Source organism: Portunus trituberculatus, chromosome 37, assembly GCF_017591435.1.
Source record: "Portunus trituberculatus isolate SZX2019 chromosome 37, ASM1759143v1, whole genome shotgun sequence".
Lineage (NCBI taxonomy): Eukaryota > Metazoa > Arthropoda > Malacostraca > Decapoda > Portunidae > Portunus > Portunus trituberculatus.
The window spans coordinates 12,254,249-12,263,121 of NC_059291.1; the positions used below are offsets into that span (position 1 = coordinate 12,254,249).

The following is an 8,873-nucleotide window of genomic DNA, read 5'->3' on the forward strand; positions in this document are numbered from 1 at the left end:
TGCAGGGCAGGGTGCTGTACACCGCCGCCGAAACTCTCCCACCGGCGAACCGTGTGTCACAGCGAGTGTGACGCGCTTGCGGCACTACCACTAATTTTTTTCACCACGGTCGTCTGCTAGTCACCCACCCAACCATCCCTATTACGGAGCGAGCTCAGAGCTCATAGACCGATCATCGGGTAGGACTGAGACCACAACGCACTCCACGCATCGGGAAAGCGAGGCCACAACCCCTCGAGTTATATCCCTTACCTGCTTACAGCTATAAGTGAGCAGGGGTTACATATTAAGAGACTTGCCCATTTGTCTCGCCGCTTCCTGGCGGTGTGTGTGTGTGTGTGTGAGTGAGTGCGTACAGTAGATTGTCTACAGTGTAATATACAGTGTGACTATACTATCAAATATCAGAATTAGGAGGAATTAGAGATGAAAGGATGGATGAGTAAATAAGAGTTGAGAGTTACACACACACACACACACACACACCACATAGTGGTTAGCACGCTCGACTCACAATCGAGAGGGTCCGGTTTCGAGTCCTGGAAAGAGGCGAGGCAAATGGGCAAGTCTCGTAATGTGTAGCCCCTGTTCACCTAGCAGTAAATAGGTACGGGATGTAACTCGAGGGGTTGTGGCCTCGCTTTCCCGGTGTGTGGAGTGTGGTGTGGTCTCAGTCCTACCTGATGATCGGTCACCACGAGCTCTGAGCTTTTTCCGTAGGGGAAAGACTGGCTGGGTGACCAGCAGACGACCGTGGTGAATAACACACACACACACACACACACACACACACACACACACACACACACACACATCAATATACTTTGTGGACGTGTAGCGTTAACACCACCACCACCACCACCATACCATACCATACAATACAATACTATCACACCACTACCACCACCACCACAACATACCAGCACTACAACTACCTCCACTCCCACCAGACACCACCACAATCGCTGTCACCACCATCAGGCCACCAAACTACACCACAACGCAGTCTTATTAACCACAACACCACCACAACCACCACACCGATGCATCCTTGGCGCCCAGGTTGAGTAAGCTTTTAGTATGCCCACAACTTAGCCTTTTCCTCTCTTGAAGTCCTCTCTCTGATCTATTAAAAATACATCAACAGTGTATTCATGTTTCACAAGGATATCAAATGAGACGACTGAAGACTAAGGAAAACAAACAGCACAGTAAAAATGAAGTCGTTGTCACATCAGCGGGACTTTGTCAATATTTAAGAGCACTCTGCTAATTTATTCGTGACTATTTTCAAAGGTCACAAAGATTATTTCAGTCTCAAGATTGTTTCACCTCCTGATAACATAAATAATCTTCTTTAATCTGTCACTAAAGACACGTTAAGACATCTTTCCAAACACATGTAGATTTCACTGCGACAAGAGTCTTTAAAATGTACTAATTAAAGTGTGGGGCGTGTGGCGCAGAAGTGTTTCAGAATTATCCTTAGAAGAAAAGAAAACGTGGCGAAGCATAAGTAAAGAGTTAAGAAAATAACTTCTGACCACCACTTTAACTGTTACTTAATTCATCCGTGTGTCCGTATATGTTCCTGCGCCATTACCTCCTCTCATTACCTCATCCTCCCTTAAAAACCCGTCTATAACTGAAACAAGAATCTTTTAAAAGTATAGGTGAGGTGACCACTAATTTTCAAAGTTCACAGAGATGAGAAACCCTTTTCATAAGAGTATTATGCTATTGATAGTAGGTATCATGTCAATCTGTCAATAGAAAGTCAATAGAACCATCAAATTACCTTTAGACTGTTCCCATCTCTCTCTCTCTCTCTCTCTCTCTCTCTCACGACAATTCTCTGGGCTAAAGATACTTTTGGCGTCCCTTGTCTCAAAGCCCACACACACACACACACACACATTGCCCCAAGTGACACACACACACACACACACCGCGTACAGAATTGTACCCGTGGCTTAGACGCTCGACTCACAAGCACGCAGGGCCGGGTTCGAGGCCCAGGAAGCGGTGAGGCAAATGGGCAAGTCTTTTAATGTGTATGTGTGTTCACTATTTTCAAAGGCACGGGATGATCAACTCGATCCATAGCAGGGTCGCTTTCTATTAATGTGTGGAATCATGTTGTGGTCTCAATGAAACCATGAAACTCGGTTATGAGCCATGTTACGCTCCGTAATGGGAAAGACTGGCTAGGTGAACACACACACACACACACACACACACACACACACACACACACGTTAATGGAAATGTTTACCCAGCTAGCTACATAATTACCTGTGATGCAGAGGTCTATTAGAGGAGAACATTAAGGTCTCGGAGAAGCTCCATTGTTTTGACTTACTCTGTCTTACCCCAAGACTTGGGTAATTAGAATGCCAACAAAATCTTTGGGAATATTCCATGTTATTGGTGTAACAAACAACAAATACCTTCTCCTGTAGCACACTAGTATAGTACAGTGCGTGTTAGTTGGTGGTCAGTTTATATATTACTGAAGACAACAATAACAATCTTTCATGTGACTTCACAATAAAATATACATCGCAAATCAATAATAATCTAAATAGTTTTTAAAACACAACTTTAACATGAAAATATGACAGAATAATGGGAGTTTTTATAATTTAACTAATGTGGCTCTTGAAATAAACACTCGGTGAAAGAAGGGAAGCTGCAAGAAGCCATGAGGTGTACACGTGGCAGTTCCTGTAGGAATGCCCGCTAGTTTCCGCCCACCTCACCTTCATCCATCCATTTGTGTGACCTTTTAAAGCTCCCTAATGGCCCACCACTAACAGCCTGATGAACGACTCTATTCCTCTGGTCTACCACTATGAGAACCGGTGCCTTCCTATCTATTACTAAATCACAATCATAATCATCTCAACCCCTTCAGTACAACGACGCGTTTGCATATGTATTCTCTGGTTACTGTTTGTTGATTGAAGCTTCAGAAACTCATGTTGGTGATTTGAATAGTGAATCCTCTGGACCATTAATCTTGTAATTTCTATACACTCCCCCTAATGCAAATAAACTTGTCTCATCATGCCCAAACTCATAGTAGAAGTGTGTCCCAGTACTGAAGGGGTTAATAACGTGACTAACAGTACTGTATCTTACGCTTAAGAGTTCAACACCTGATATACCAAATGTTAACGTAATGATATCTATACAAAGACTGTACAACATATATGTGTGCATAAGCTTTGCGATTTCCGGTTCATCAGAAAACAGCACAGTAATGGACTTGAGTATCACCCACATCCTTTTCTTTTACTTTGATACGATACACGATACACCGTGACGCAGTAACTATCATAACTGTTTGTGCACGAACGTACGTATACTTGTTTTCGTTGTACTGGTTTTAACTACGCCGTAAGGCACCGATAATGGCCTCCTGTCATCATTCTGTTATCTTCATTGTATCAGGTTGGCTCAAGGATGGAAAAACATCATCATTTCCTTACCATGAACATCCTTAATTTAAATTTTCCTGTTTTCCATCCCTCTCTGACTTTTGTTCACTGATTATCATTATCATTATAATTATTGTTACTATTATTATTATTATTTATTTAAAAGAATGCATTTTCAACTAACAGTATAAATAACAATGATTTAGTAACAGTCATAATATCATTAACAACAATAAAAACAACAGCAATGCTAATAACGATAACATCAACAATAACCAATAATAATAATAATAATAATAATAATAATAATAATAATAATACCACTAACAACACCACTAAGAGCATAACAGGAGCGTGATATTATGAAGACGCCTGAGGTAACCCTGACACCCCTGCTACTGACGATGCTGACCCCTCCCCGTCACCGCTCACCCCCGCACCGCTACACACACCCTCCGTCGCGTACTTCTGAGCCTCGTCCGTCACGTGCCCAAGCTGCTCGAGGTTGGAGAAGACTGAGGAGACGAGTTGCTTGTAAAGTCTGTCGCTGTAGTAGGTGTTGGTTGGGATAATGCCTTCCATGGACCCTGTGTGACCGCCGCGAGAGGTTACCATTATGGCCACGTGCCTAGATTTCTTGGCCTCTTCGACCAGGATGCCTGAGGGCGTTAAAGGGATGTTACTACTACTACTACTACTACTACTACTACTACTACTACTACTACTACTACTACTACTAACACTATGGTTACTTGTTCCCCTCCCCCGTGTTCAGAAACCCCTTCTCTTCTCACTACAATAATTTTGTGAGGCCACAGAGACAACTATCCGGGTTTTCAAGGCACTTTCACCTTTTAATATACTAGAATTCTTGTTAGTCTATCACCAGAATCATAAAGAAATACTCCAAAACACGATTATCTTCAACTGGAGCCTTTGGAAAGCAGCGATGGTGACTCTTGTTTCAGTTACACAGTTTTTAAGGGTAGTTTCATGGTTCCATTGACATATTAACATGATTTCTACCTTATTAATACTTAAAACCCTGCTATGGAAATTTTATCATCTCTCTGGACATTGAAAAATAGTGGCCACATAACATATATTTCCAAAAGATTCTTGTTTCTGTCATACGTTTTTTAAAGGTAATTTGAAGGTTCTATTGACAGATTGACATGATATCTACTAGCTATCAATAGCATAAAAACTCTTAGGAAAAAGGTTTCTCATCTCTGTGAACTTTGACTCTCTTGACTTTGAAAAATAGTGGCCACATAATATATATGTAAGAAAGAGAAAGGGGAGGATGAATTAGAGAGAGAGAGAGAGAGAGAGAGAGAGAGAGAGAGAGAGAGAGAGAGAGAGAGAGAGAGAGAGAGAGAGGTGTGAGGTGCAGTGAATTCATGTTGTATCGGCATGAAATAATGGCACAGTGTATGGCCTTGATGATATATATATATATATATATATATATATATATATATATATATATATATATATATATATATATATATATATATATATATATATATATATATATATATATATATATATATATATATATATATATATATATATATATATATACTATATATATATATATATATATATATATATATATATATATATATATATATATATATATATATATATATATATTGGCTCAAATTAGCTTTTATCTATTCTTCGTGTGTATCCCTATTGGCGGGGCTGTGGTCACGTGACCATTGCAGGGCTGGGGTTACGTGGCCACCCCGGTGACCCCCAGAGTACAAAAAAACAATCCTCGGGGGTTTATATTTCATTTTCTTTTTCAGACGGGAACTATGGCCAGAACTGAAGAGATGTCATTCTTACGCTCTGCAGCAGTGGCGGCCTCACCCCAGCTCAGGATAGTGATGGGCGAACCGAGTACTTTCTGCAAACCGAGTATTTCGGTATTGATTACACTGTGAAACCGAGTAAACCGAGTACGAAATGATTACTTTTCACTAACCTAACTTAACGTAAGGGAGAGAATCGTGTAAGAAAACTAATCTCTTGGTGTAGTAAGACTGAGGTTTTTAACTTCTTCTGTACAAGGTAGGCCGTATATCATGAGACCATGTTTCACTTGACTGTCAATGTTATTATAATATGAGAATGTGAATTATGTGCATGCACTTATAGTTGACATTAGCAGATAATTTCTTTCTTGATATAACTAAAATAGAGAAAAATAATAGTATAATGGATATAGAATGCCAGAAGCTTATCATAGCGGGGCTCAGCGTCACGGGTCTCCACCCTCCCTGCCTCTACCTCCTTACTCCTCCTCCTCCTCTCTTCTTCCTTTAACTCCTTACCCCTCCTCCATCCACTTCCCTCTCATTCCCTCTCTCTCTCTCTCTCTCTCTCTCTCTCTCTCTCTCTCTCTCTCTCTCTCTCTCTCTCTCTCTCTCTTTTCTAAAGGTCATGTCATATTACTTGACCCTGTTTTATTCCACTTCGACCAATAGAGTTGCCTCCTTTTCGCTCCTTCACTTTCCTTCCAATCTCCCCATTGATGAGAGAGAGAGAGAGAGAGAGAGAGAGAGAGAGAGAGAGAGAGAGAGAGAGAGAGATCATGTCCGTCACCCCCACCCTCCATCTCTCTCTCTCTCTCTCTCTGTGTTTTTTTTTTTTTTTATTGTGGGTAACGTCTCTACCCGTCTTTATTTATTAGGCATCACAAGGTGTGAAGGCAGCTGCCCCCGCCTTGCCGCAGCCTGCTGTGACGTAGTACAACCTGTGTGTGTGTGTGTCAGGGAGACGGCTGGCTGATATGATGCTAACGCTGCCAACGGAAACTGCGAAACTGGCTAACTGCTAGTGGTGGGCAAGTAATACCGGTACCAGCCTTAACGGTACTGTACCCACATACACGACACACACACACACACACACACACACACACACACACACACACACACACACACACACACACACACACACACACACACACTGGAGCCAGGTATCGGCCCACACACCCTCGGGCCTGGAGCCAGCCGGGGTGGGGTCGGCCTCCTTGATGACGTCACATTTATTCGTTACGCAAATCATTTTGAAAATGAGGATTCCCAAAAAGGCAGCTGGACACGAATGTTATAAAAATTCTGACTCGTTATCAATCGAAACTAACTTCTAAAATACAAAAACATTGCCGAGAAAAGGAATAATAAAAATAGCTCAAAAATATACTAAATAAAGTATTAGAACTTCGACTTGCTTAAACACAATTTCAAAGCCCACCAATTTCATTCAACTGAATCGATAACGTTTTTCAAAAATTATGACTATCATTTCGATATATCAAAACCTGGCAACTCGCCCTATTAGAAAAAATAATATTTAAAAATGACGTTGTTTACAATATTAACAGGACTACATATCATTCTTAAAGTCCACATCTTTAACTTCTCAGGAGCCTTGCACACTTTTCTCATGATAAACCATCTTTTGAAAACACAAACACTTCGCTACAACCTCAAATAAAAAATCACAGATAGCGGAGGTAAAAATTTTAGCGTATTTTGGCCCTCCCATTCAAGTCATAAACACCCTCTACATCACCGTACTTCACTCAACTCAAGCATGGAAGACACGTAAAACACTGCGAACTATCATTAGAAACCCTTAAAAGGCACTTGTGACTCGAAATAAATGAACTGAGACAAATATAAATAATAGTGGAAGTCGAGCATCTGGGACCGGCATTTTGGGCGGGAGCTGGTGATGACGTCACAGCCTGGGGCTCGTGACGTCATGGGTAGGCCCGCTTCTTCTCACTGAGCCTCCATAGCACACAAATCAGGTAATTGCGGGTATATCTCAACAACTGACATGAAAGATTAGGCCTATGGGTCCACTTTGTGACCTGTCTGGCCTGTAATGAGTGAGAGATGAGGCAGATAATGGCTGAGAGAGAGCGGCGGGTCAGGGATCGGTTTGTTTACGTTTTCAAGATTTGAATTATTTGGTTTTATAAGTATGTGCAGGTGTTAGTTCACTGATATGTTGTCCTGGAGGTTACCAACGTTAGGTTATGACATGGCACCACCGTGAAATGATGAGTTACACCAATATATTACTTACGTTAGCCAAAGACTGCTCGGCGGCGGCTGTCCGTGTCACTAGCAGGCACCCACACTCCACTGTCCACTTTGTGTCCTCAACCAAGTTTAAATAGTTAACCTCTGATTACTGAGAGGCTACACACACAATATTCTCTTCGCTACTATAGATATCACTATCTTCATCTCCACCACTCACTGTCCCTCACGGCCAGCGCCTTGTCCTGCCAAGTGCAGCGCAGTGCTGCCAGATCAAGTTGCCAAAAGTTCCCTGTTTTGCCTAAAAATATTTCCCTATTTAGCGCAGCATTTCCCTGTCGTAATTTTTAACTTCTTACATACGTACATACACACATTATATATATATATATATATATATATATATATATATATATATATATATATATATATATATATATATATATATATATATATATATATATATATATATATATATATATATATATATATATATATATATATATATATATATATATATATATATATATATACATACTACACACACACACTACCTATCCTAAGATATATATAGCTACTATCATAAGTAACGTCAGCTATCTGCAGCAGGGGCACACACACACGAATATATATAGCTGTCATAAGTTCAGCTATCAAGCAGGGGCGAGGGACGATATACGGATCTCATACGTGTCATGACACTGTTTGGGTGAATACGGGTCTCTATCGGTCTCGTAGAATACAGGTTCAGCTAGCTAGCAAGGGCGAGGGAGGAAAGGAAGGACGGTATACGGGTCTCGTACAAGTCATGACGCTGTTTGGGGATGAGGGAAGGAAGAGTGAACGGTAGAGGAAGGATATAGTGATCGAGAGAGACCTCAGAAGTGGATTGAAATTCAATTGAGAGGGAAAGGAAACAATAAATAATTGATAAAAATTAATACAAATAATTATTGTACGGATGACGGGTGAAGAGGATGGGAGGAGGACAAGGGTGGGGACTGCGGATGGGTGTGAGTCCGTTGGTCAAAATTTCCCTAGATTTTGGAACATTTTGAATTTTCTTCCCTGTTTCCCTGTTGAGACCTAAATTTCCCTAAAACAGGGAAATCTCCCTGCATCTGACAGCTCTGGTGCAGCGCGGCTCTCGGAGTGGTGGGCAAGTTCCGGTACCAGTACCAGCCTTAACGGTACTGTACAGGTAAATAGCCGAAACGGTACTGAGCAAATTGTATACAGCGTGGAGGTGGCTCAAGGCGAGCGGTGATGGGTAAGACGGTAACATTGAGTCATTCTCACTCTCGGTACCACTCCACACTGGTACCGACTGGCTGCCCTAGCGCGTCGGTGCTGTCTCGGT

General features: G+C 41.4%; 1 protein-coding gene and 1 long non-coding RNA gene across 4 annotated transcripts in view; one reads left to right on the forward strand and one right to left on the reverse strand.

The window, feature by feature from the left end:
- The window catches only part of LOC123514206 (tetratricopeptide repeat protein 39C-like), an 18,825-nt gene extending 18,628 nt beyond the window's left edge, over window positions 1–197 (reverse strand). For all 3 annotated transcript variants that reach the window (XM_045271883.1, XM_045271884.1, XM_045271885.1), the window contains exon 1: window positions 1–197. This exon is cut by the window's left edge and continues 216 nt beyond it. The gene's annotated coding sequence lies outside the window, so the exon portion shown is untranslated.
- The window catches only part of LOC123514207, a 12,900-nt gene extending 7,478 nt beyond the window's left edge, over window positions 1–5,422 (forward strand). The window contains exon 2 of the long non-coding RNA XR_006677534.1: window positions 5,261–5,422. This is a non-coding gene — a long non-coding RNA (uncharacterized LOC123514207). The remainder of the gene's footprint in view (window positions 1–5,260) is intronic.
- Window positions 5,423–8,873: the final 3,451 nt, after the last annotated feature.